General features: G+C 38.0%; 3 long non-coding RNA genes across 3 annotated transcripts; 2 read left to right on the forward strand and 1 right to left on the reverse strand.

Annotated features, from left to right (window-relative positions):
* Positions 1-2,431: 2,431 nt before the first annotated feature.
* LOC126627652 (uncharacterized) lies at positions 2,432-11,475 on the reverse strand. The gene is made up of 3 exons (XR_007625101.1): positions 11,065-11,475; positions 6,844-7,019; positions 2,432-2,824 (listed from the first exon to the last, which is right to left on the reverse strand). It is a non-coding gene; the product is annotated as an uncharacterized LOC126627652 (long non-coding RNA).
* On the forward strand, positions 3,623-5,430 carry LOC126627650 (uncharacterized). Its single transcript, XR_007625098.1, has 3 exons — positions 3,623-4,284; positions 4,742-4,815; positions 5,374-5,430. It is a non-coding gene; the product is annotated as an uncharacterized LOC126627650 (long non-coding RNA).
* LOC126627649 (uncharacterized) lies at positions 5,753-6,449 on the forward strand. Its single transcript, XR_007625097.1, has 3 exons — positions 5,753-5,810; positions 5,895-5,977; positions 6,222-6,449. It is a non-coding gene; the product is annotated as an uncharacterized LOC126627649 (long non-coding RNA).

Consider the following 11,475-nt stretch of genomic DNA (forward strand, 5'->3'; position numbering starts at 1 on the left):
GAGGGATTGCTAAACACTTGGAAACTGACTTAAAAACTCAAAAACAAAGTTTAAAACACTAAACTAGACTCAAAGAATGCAAAAGTAAAGGTTAAAACACTTAAACAAACCTAAAACTCAAAACAGCAACTAGAAGGCTCAAAACTGCCTAAAAACCACTTTCTGGGCAGTTTTGAGCACCTACACTAATTTCGACGAAATTTGATGAAAAACTAGAATCAAAATACTTAGAAACACAAATCAAAACACTTTCTAACTAATCTAAGACTTCAAATTAAAGGGAGATTTGTTTTGGACGAAAATTTAACACAAAACAGAAACTTGAAACTAAACAGATTGTAAAAACGATTTTGGTGAAATAGATGGATAAAAGGCTAGTTAGGAGGTTCTTCTCCACACATGTCACACTTGCAAACAAACGATTTTCAGTTGTTCTTCCAATAAATTATAAAGACTCAATGCCCCGAATTAACCGTGAATTGCACTAATTAACCCTCAGTTTTTCCAGAATTTATCAAGTTGGATGATTGCATACGACAACCCAAAACATTCCCTACAAGTTCCCTACATGAATTGCATAATAGAGATACAAGCAAGAATCATTACGTTCTATGAAAAACATAAGCATTGACGAAGCATTTGTTACTATGAATTGCATGAAACTTATGCTAAGAATTCATTCAACGCGATCGTTTTCAAGCGATCTTCACTACTTGTGATTATAAGGTTGTAACTATTAGGTGAAACTCCCTCATAATCTAGCATCATATTCATGCATGAAAACTAAGCGTGCACTCTCAATCAACATACATAAATAAGTTATCAATCAAATAGATGAACGAATTGAATCCACAACTTATGAAACAACAACTGAATGTAATCGAATCAAATTGCAAGCATGTACATGGTTTCGAATTACCCCCCCAACTAAGGGGGTTTAGTTCCTCATACTCACAACACAAAGTTTATTGAATTGAAACATCAAAGACATAAGAAAGATTACACCTAAAATGCCAAAGACGTCCACTTTGAAATCTGCACAGAAAGCTCCTCTTTCTTCTTCTCCTTGTTGCGGCAGAGTTGGTTTAGGGGGTTTTTGGATGGTTTTGGATGACTTTGGATGAGGGAGAATGGTGGAAAACTATCTAGGATAGGTGTAGGGCACGGCTAGGAAGGTTTGGGGTCAGAGAATATGGATTTGGGTGTAGGTTGGGCTCGGCAAAGGTGAGGGACAGGTTCTGGCGTGAATGGAGTTTGCTGGATGTGTTTTTGGTTTTTAGAAGGGAGTTAGGATGGTAGGGTGGTGCGGCAAGGTGTGGGAAAGAGTTATGGAGGTGTGGAATGGTGTCTAAAGGTGGAGGATGGTGGCTGGAATGGATCAAAGGCTGCGGCAAGATGGGGTTTTGGTGATGGTGGCTGCGGCCAGGTGGGGAAAGGGGGAGATGATTTTCTGATTTTATGGAGAGGGAAGAAGATGTATGCGGCTAGGGTGTAAGGGTGGTATATATAGGCACTTAGAAACCCTAATGAAATCAGATTTTTAACAATGGGCTAGGGTTAGGTGCGGCTTGGGTTTAGGAGAAATGGACTAGGGTTTAACATGGCAGATTTTAGATGATTAGGCCCTAGGGTTCGGCATGGGTTGAAGGTCCACAAGGAAATTTGGGTTTAGGTCATCTAAAAGCCCAACGCCAAGAATAGAAACTCTCGAAAATGGAAACCTCCAAGAATAGAAACTTTCAACTTTTAGAAACTTTGGTTGCCAATTCCGATTTAGGAAAGATCGACCCAAAATGGAAACTTTTAGGCTTAGCTTTCCTACTTCAAGTAGGAAACCTCAAATCATCAACTCTTCAATTCCATCCCAACCTTACGTTCCAAGCATGTCCTTTTCAATTCAAGCTCACTATTTGCTCCAAAAGCTCCAAATTGCATCATTTCATGTAATACGTCCGCTAAACCTGAAAACACAAGAAAGTAGCTTAAAAGACTACTTTAACGAAGAAAACATAACAAAGATGCATAAGAACTAGCTAACTAAGGCGCATAAATATGCTCCTATCAGAGGTATCCTTAAGGTTTAATACAATAGATGAGTGGGTAAGGTTTTTCAACTTTTAAATTGTTTTGTTATCAACGTGCAACACCCATGCTCACAAAGTCCTAAACTAATCCTATTAAATTAAGGAGTTGGCAGACCACTTACAAAATGATGGACTCAATGAATAAAAAAAAAACCTGGTCCACTTCCCACTGTCCTAACCCGTCTCCCCTTACCATTTTCTGCCGTCCATTAGGTCCTGTAGCAGAATTAAATTTTTGTTTTGAAGTCTATGCCATTTCGGATAATTTGGGATTGATTTTGAGCAAGTTATTAAGATTATTAATCACACTTTTTCATGGTAATTTAGACGAAAAAAAAAATGCTGAATTTGGGGGCATGGGGGAGTGGGAATGCAGAGATAAAATTATGGGTTGAGTAGTGATGCTGAATATGGGGTTATGGGAGAGTGGGAATTAAAGAGATAGAGTGAGGGAGGAATGGGGTTGGTTGGGAATTTCATAGAGAGTGAAGGAGGGATGAGGTTGGTTTTGAAAGATTTGCTCCACCTAAGATTGTTCCTGTAAGATTTCGACAGTGTTCTCTCTAAAATTTATACCCTTTTCTGGCGTTTGTAGGGTTTAGGTTTCATCAGATGGCGTTTGTAATGTTTCTGAACCGTCGACTTTTTTATTCTTTGTAGGTGAAATTGAAGGTCAATAGATCTCTTAAATTGATGAGGGGGCTACAATTCGTACAAGGGAAATGCATTGAGTACAAGAACTATATGCATGAAAATATCAAAATGCATGTCTTTTTATCCTATTGATCTTAAATTTAGTCCTCTCTAATGATGTGTAGTAGACCTCAAATTCATATCTTGAAATATTCATGTCTAAAGTTCTGTACATCTTCTGTTTTGGGTTTTTTCATATTTTAGACCAAATAAAAAAATTATTATGAAGTTTGGATGGTCATGTAGAATTTTGGTAATATTGAGAGTTGATGAAGTAGGTGATGCAGGAGGGGGGACGGAGAAGGTGAAGGTACTGATGGAGAAGGTTATGATATTGGTGAATTTAAGCCTGAAGGCACTATCGAATGTTTTCAAAAAGTCTGAAGGCACTATTATTTTGCTAATTTGCACCACTAATATATAATAATTTTCATCAGAAGCAATATGTCGAACTACTGCTGCTTCGTCAGAATTAGCAGTTAAAACAATCGAGTTTATTTAATTATGATTTTCCTTATTAATTTGACCATGAAAATTGTCAATTATTTTCTAAATATTGGATGCTTTAATTCCTAAGTTGAGCAGTTTGTGTTACTCCTGTTAGTCATTTTCATGCTCATTATTTAATTGTGGACATTACACTAAATGTGTTCAGTCGGTTTCATAATTTCTGATAAGTTCATTCCTATTGAGCGCATCAACTTATTATATATATATGTATATGATATATGTGACTGCTTGAATCAGGATTTATCGAATGAAGGCAGCAACAAGGGAATTTGAGCCTTGGCCTGTAGAGATACGATTTTGCAAGGAAGCAAGGTACCTTTCTAAACTTATTGGATGTGAAGATTTGAATGATCAAATTTGTGATTAATGTAATGGGATTTTATTAAATTTTTCATGATTTTATAGAATTTTGGGTTTAAATTTGTGGGTTTTTTTTCATTTAAATTGTGGGTTTTGGAGAATTCTTAGTCAAATTTATTGATTCTTTTGATGCGAATTTATGTGAGATTATTCAACTGCAATGTCAAATAGGTGGGCAAGTTCATATGGTTTCCAATGTTGTTATATACTCTCCTGTCAGCTCTGAATGTTGAATTACTTAACTATTAATGTCAGATTAATCAAAGTTGGGCATCAGTTCATATGTTTTTCAATGTTTTATAAAAACGACGCAATTTTCACTTGGTATTGAGTATGTGGTTTTTTAAGTAGAATAGTGAGAGATTCATTTGTAAAAAATCCTCAATGATCATTTCAATATAATTCTGAACACTACACTGCCGTTCTGCTTAAAGCGCTCTAATACATGCATAATCTTGAATGAATATGTAAAGACTACTTGAGAAACTAACAGTATACAAAATCTGAATGATTTTATTTGTTTCTTTCTTTTTCTGGGTTTGTCTACTATGGTTATTATGAGTTTCTGGTTTTCTTCATCTTTCAGGCAATTGCTTCTTTAGGGACTTATGACATAGCATTAGAGATGGGAAAGAAGGTGATATATATTTTCATTCTCCGTTCAATTTTGATGGTGGTCCTTATCTTAGTTGTGTTTATTTTCTATGTTGTATATATCCATGTACATATGCGTATGTGTGTGTGTAGATCGATCATCTAACAAAAAACATGCTAAACTATATAGAAAATTAAAATTATACGTATTAATGTGTAAAGGTATTGCCCTTTTTATTATTTTGTAGTACACTACTTTTATTGTGCTAGGCACCATTCTCTATCACTCAGAAATAATTTGCACACTACAATTTAGAACATTTTATGTGTAAATTTCCAAAATCATGGGACTATTGATGGTTGCTCTCTAAGCTGCCAAATTAGGTGTAAAAAAATCTGAACTGTGAATTTGTTTCTTGGTGTACTTGATGACATTACTAGGTGTAGGTTCATAGTGTATTGAAGTTGGATGATTTCTTAACTGTAGTCTTGAAGTGAAGGAAGCATTGCGGTGTACCATATGCAGATGATTAGGGAGGGTGCAATACCAAGTGAAGAAATACACCTTGAGAATGTAGACTTTCCTTCATTTAGATTTTCGACTTCTATGTGGTTCTTGGTTTTAAGAACAAAAGTTACTTTTATTTTGAAATTGCAATTTGAGTTGGTGTCTCTGTCTGTGTGTTCTATAAATTTGTTTTGAGAACAAAAGTTACATTGGTTTTGAAATTGCATGCTTGATTCATTCAAAAGTAGGGAAAACATGGGATTTTTAGTTGGTTTATATAATCTTTTTTACAGTCTTAAAATGGCATACTTGATTCATTCAAAAGTAGGAAAAATTGGGATTTTTGCAGTGAATTTGCCCTGTTTTGGTTCAATGGTTTGGGCAATATGGAGAGCAATTTGGGAATTTGTCACCAAAACATTGATGGATAACATGTATATTATTATTATTATTATTTTTTACGTAAATGTTGAATGTCTAATGCATTATCATTTTGGTTTTTAACATGCCATTGTTTCTCTATATCCAAAATGAGTCTGAATCTTTTCAAATAAATGTTACTTTCTGATTTTAGAAACTGTATTTTACTTTTTATTGATCTTTTCCTATATATTTGATTTATAGAGCTCTTGGGTTGTCAATTGTGATTGGAAATTCTACTCCTCACATGGATCATAGGAAAAAAACACTATTTTCTTTTCTTATTACTTTTTCCTTCAAATGTGTTTTATTCGGATTGTCTCTTTATATATTGTAAATTTCCAGCACTTATGCAAACTTCAAAGCATATAGGAAAGCAAATGTTTTTTATTTTAGGTACAAAGAGCCAAATATGTTATCTATGTCTTTAATGAAATGGTTTAGTGTTATTGCTTTTAATTGTTTAGTTTTAACTGATGTTTGGATGCTTATATATTCTTCGTTTTGTCTTTTTGAATATGAACGGATAATCATATTGGAATAGATTATATTTTTTTAGTTCATTTTTTGGAAAACTTTTTTTGGGCAGAAATATACAGTACCAAGGTTGGCGATATTTCTTCTTCATTGTGAACAATCAGGTAAATTCAACACTCAAAACATTACAGTCTTCACGTATGTATCAGAAGTCAATGTGATGCTGATTACTTTCTTTCCAAAATCAGGTTTGAGTGGCACTTTGAATGCAACAAAACTGAAATAAGGATCTTCAGTTGTTCTTTTTGGACTTGGTTCCATTGGCATTGCTGTAAGTGTGGACAAACTTTGTTGATCCGAAATCATTTATTATTTATACTTATACATGGTTTTGCCTAGGCTGCTAAAGATGTAAGTAATTTAATGGGAAAAGTTAGAAATAGATTTATGCTTACAACATTATTTCTCTAGATTTAACAGAAATTTGGAGTGAAAGTTGCCGTTTATATCAACATAGATAGTCAACTTTTATAGACAACCTTATAATTTATTAATTTGATTTGTAAAATCAACAGGTTATTTCTGAGATGACCAATGACGAAGTTGACAAGAGGATAGCAAATCCCAAAGTTGTGTACATGCAATCCTCTAAATCAGGTTCAATTTTGCCTCAAATATGCAATCTTCTAAGAGTTAATATCACTGATAAATTGTGCTGTATATTATTATATAATAATGCATGTTTTATTTAAGAGTTACCTATAAAATTCAGTTTGGAAATGAGAATTTGGAGTTGTTTTCTATGTCAGTTATGGGATTGACAATTTTTGGCTTAGTTTTGGCTAAGAAAGAATTAGACTGTTACTTATTAAGTTGAGTTAGGAGGATTGCTGTGTCGAAAATTAAGAAGGGTTAGTGCTATTGTAATGGCATTTGCATTTGTTTTGAACCTAAAAAATATTTGGCCCTTTTCTGTACTGAGATCTGAAGACCTGAGAGTATAAAAAAGGATCCATTTATTAAAGTAACAATGCAATGGTGGTGGGAATAAGCGTTCTCAGGTACCTATGGATGTGATATGAATTAGGTGGATGATGTTGAAGCATCAGTAAAAAAAAAAAACAAATATGATCTTAGATATTTTACATTAATCCATACATTAGTGCTTGAATGATTAGCTTCTGAAACAACAACAACAACAACAACAACAACAAAGCCTTTTCCCACAAAGTGGGGTCGGCTATATGAATCCTAGAACGCCATTGCGCTCGGTTTTGTGTCATGTCCTCCGTTAGATCCAAGTACTCTAAGTCTTTTCTTAAGGTCTCTTCCAAAGTTTTCCTAGGTCTTCCTCTACCCCTTCGGCCCTGAACCTCTATCCCGTAGTCACATCTTCGAACCAGAGCGTTAGGAGGCCTTCTTTGCACATATCTAAACCCATTTTGTGTACGTGTTGATGCTTCACCGCCCAACATTATGTGCCATACAGCATCGCCGACCTTATTGCCATCCTATAAAATTTTCCTTTGAGCTTCAGTGGCCTACGACGGTCACATAACACGGCGGATGCACTCTTCCACTTCATCCATCCAGCTTGTATTCTATGGTTGAGATCTCAATCTAATTCTCCGTTCTTTTGCAAGATAGATCCTAGGTAGCGAAAACGGTTGCTCTTTGGTATTTCCTGATCTCCGATCTTCACCCCTAACTCATTTTGGCCTCCATTTGCACTGAACTTGCACTCCATATATTCTGTCTTTGATCGACTTAGGCGAAGACCTTTAGATTCCAACATTTCTCTCCAAAGGTTAAGCTTCGCATTTACCCCTCATGAGTTTCATCTATTAACACTATATCGTTTGCGAAAAGCATACACCAAGGAATATCATCTTGAATATGTCCTGTTAACTCATCCATTACCAACACAAAAAGGTAAGGACTTAAGGATTGTTGATGCACAAAATCAATGAGGACTTTGGTACAACAGAAAGTATTAAGTTTGTGATCTTCGCTAGATTGCTCTGGTCATTAGTGTGGATAAGTATGTAAATGAATAGAGACAGGAAAGCAAACACAAGATGTACGTAGTTTACCCAGATTGGTTACGTCCACGGAGTAGAGGAGTTCTCATTAATTGTGAAGGGTTTACACAAGTACATAGGTTCAAGTTCTCCTTTAGTGAGTACAAGTGAATGATTTAGTACAAATGACATTAGGAAATAGTGTGGGAGAATGATCTCGTAATCACGAAACTTTTAAGTACCGAAGTATGGTATCGTCTTCACTTGCCTTATCTGTCTCATAGGTAGATGTGGCATCTTCTCTGGAAGTACTCTTCCTCCATCCAGGGGTGTTATCTTTAACTGGTGGAGATGCATAAGGTAATATATCAATTTCACTTGAAGCTTACTTGTAGTTTCAGGCTTGGTCAAGCGCGATACAAACCATGTAGTAGGAGTCTCACAAGTCGCCGAGCTAGGGGATCTGCTGAAAGAGGTGACAGACAAGGTAAGCAATCAGAGCTCCAAGTAATCAGTCCCAGATCAGAAGTTTGATTTCGAGTTCCGGCTGATTGTTCTCATTCTCCCTATCTTGCAGGCAGCATGAAGGATAAAGAGAAAAAAAAGGCGAATAGATGATATGAGATACTTTTGCTTTTGAAGAAGTAAATTTCCACAGGCTTATTCTTGAACAGGGCTGGAGGGTTTTCTGGTTTCCTCCAGAGTATAAGACCGACTGAAGAAGTTGAGGTTTAAAACAAGTCCATCAAATCTAGAGTACGTTCGACCCTGTTGATATGGGATACTTTTACTATTGATAAAGTAGTGGATGTATCGGCACGTGTTCTGTTACGCTTGTCTCCACATGCTTCCTTGTATCCTTCTCACTTTCCCTATCTGTTCCTCAGGCAGATGTGGTATCTTCTCTGGAAGCATAAGATGTTGAAGATGAGTACTCGAGAGCAATGCCAGGTAAGTAATCAGGTAAGGGGTTCCTGACTGGAAGCTTGATTCCAAGTGCTAACTGATTGCTCTCTTTCTCCTTGTCTTGCAGGTAAGAACAAGGCCAAAGGAAAAGACAGGGAAAAAGCATGATATGGGATACTCTTGCTTTTAACCCTGATGATATGAGATATTCTTGCTCTAGTGTAGCTTGTTTGCAGAGGTATTATCAGGAGGAAAGAAAGCTGAGTATTTCGAGAGGCTTCGTTGGAAGTGCCCTCTCAGATATGAGGAAGGGTTGAGCATTTTTGCAGGTCTGCCTGTCCGTTGAGGATGGAGGTCGACACATATAGGAGTCTCCCTAACAACAAGTAGTAATGCTATTCCTTTACCCTGCTTGGTCATAGCACGGTAGTGGGAGCTGTCAGCTTAACGTGTGTCAGAGCACTTTGAAAAAATGGTCTGTGGTATCTGGAAAGTTGATGCTGCGTGTGAAGATTACAGACAAGCTTTATCCAAGGAGATCTGGCTCTCGAAGTTGAGAAAGCGGTGCCTCTTCGATTTTCGAACAAGCAATCCTGTCGAGGATCTGGCTCTCGAGATTCGGAGAACGGTGCCTCTTCGATTTTTGAGAAAGCAATCCTGCTGGGAGTCTGGCTCTTGAGATTCGGAGAGCGGTATTTCTTCGATTTGTGAGAAAGTAATCATGTTGGGAGTCTGGCTCTCGAGATTCAGAGGGCGGTGCCTCTTCGATTTTGGAGCAAGCAATCTTGTTGGGAGTTTTCTCGAATGTGATTAAAGGTTGGGCATGTTTGCTAGTCTACCTTGTCGCAGAGCACAGAGGTTAACACACAGGGACTTTCCAATTATCCAGCAGTGGTGCTGTTCCTTTACCCTTGTAGGTAATAATATAATAGCTAGACCTTCAAAATTTATGTGTCTAAACTTTGTTAGTGCTGTTTCTTTGCTATTCTTTTACCCTTCTTGGTCATAGCGATGTAGTGGGAGCTGCAAGCTTCACGTGTCTAAACTTTGTCAGAGATCTTCGACAAAGTTATCTGTGGTACCCATGAGCTGATGGTGCGTGTGGAAAATGGATGATTGAACAGTAAGATTCACGTGTTTTCTACTTCACCAGAAATCTTCAACAGAATGCCCGTAATTTCAGCAGCGCTAAGTGTGCATGTGACAGGTGCTGACGAGGCTGAAAAAAACATGTGCCTCTTCGATTTCTGAGATCAGCCCTCGTAGTCTTTGAGCAGCCCAGCTTTTAAGAAAGCAAATGCCTATTTGATTTCTGAGATCGACCCTCGTGGTCTCTGAGCAGCCCAGCTTTTGAGAAAGCAAACGCCTCTTCGATTTATGGGCAGGCGCCTCTTCGATTTCTAAAGCTCTGTCGAGTGCAGATTTTTATAGAGGCTGGCATTAAGTTCCAAAGCACAATTGAATATCCACCAGTAGAAGCTCCCTTCTTGCATTTCTAAGATCTTGATTTGTTCGACCTCTTCTCTCTTCAACACCTTTGAAAATGTCTGGCCCCTCTGACCGTCTTTTTGACTTGAACCTTGTTGAAGAGGCAGCCACGCCTTTTCCAGACAACATATGGCGCCCATCCTTTTTATCCCCTACTGGTCCTCTTACCGTTGGGGATTCCGTGATGAAGAATGATATGACTGCTACGGTGGTGGCCAGGAACCTTCTTAATTCCAAAGATAACAGACTACTTTCCAAACGGTCTGATGAGTTGGCTGTTAAGGATTCTCTAGCTCTGAGTGTTCAGTGTGCACGTTCTGTGTCTAATATGGCCCAACGCCTATTTTCTTGAACCCGCCAAGTTGAATCATTGGCGGCTGAATTGATGAGTCTCAAACAGGAGATTAGAGGGCTCAAGCATGAGAATAAACAGTTGCACCGGCTCGCACATGACTAAGCTACAAACATGAAAAGGAAGCTTGACCAGATGAAGGAATCTGATGGTCAAGTTTTACTTGATCATCAGTGGTTTGTGGGTTTGTTCCAAAGGCATTTATTGCCTTCGTCTTCTGGGGCTGTACCGCGTAATGAAGCTCCAAATGATCAACCTCCGATGCCTCCTCCTTCTAGGGTTCTGTCCAGTACTGAGGCTCCGAATGATCTCCCTCCGGTGCCTTCTCTTTCTGGGGCTCTGCCGACTGCTGAGACTTCTCCTAAACAATCTTTGTGAAGGCTCCCTCTTGTTTGTTTATTTTGACTCATGTATATGTACATATTTGTAAATTATCGGAGATATCAATAAATAAGCTTTGCTTCATTTCAACGTATTGTGTTAAATACACCAAAGCCTTCTTCACTGAGTGGGGTCGGCTATATGAATCTTAGAACGCCATTGTGCTCGATCATGTGTCATGTCCTCCGTTAGATCCAAGTACTCTAAGTCTTTTCTTAGAGTCTCTTCCAAAGTTTTCCTAGGTCTTCCTTTACCCCTTCGGCCCTGAACCTCTGTCCCGTAGTCGCATCTTCTAACCGGAGCGTCAGTAGGCCTTCTTTGCACATGTCCAAGCCACCGTAACCGATTTTCTCTCAGCTTTCCTACAATTTCGGCTACTCCTACTTTACCTCGGATATCCTAATTCCTAATCTCATCCTTTCTCGTGTGCCCACACATCCAACGAAGCATCCTCATCTCCGCTACACTCATTTTGTGTACGTGTTGATGCTTCACCGCCCAACATTTTGTGCCATACAGCATCGCCGGCCTTATTGCCGTCCTATAAAATTTTCCCTTGAGCTTCAGTGGCATACGACGGTCACACAACACGCCGGATGCACTCTTCCACTTCATCCATCCAGCTTGTATTCTATGGTTGAGATCTCCATCTAATTCTCCGTTTGTTTGCAAGATAGATCA

This window comes from Malus sylvestris, chromosome 7, assembly GCF_916048215.2.
Source record: "Malus sylvestris chromosome 7, drMalSylv7.2, whole genome shotgun sequence".
In the NCBI taxonomy this organism is placed as follows: domain Eukaryota; kingdom Viridiplantae; phylum Streptophyta; class Magnoliopsida; order Rosales; family Rosaceae; genus Malus; species Malus sylvestris.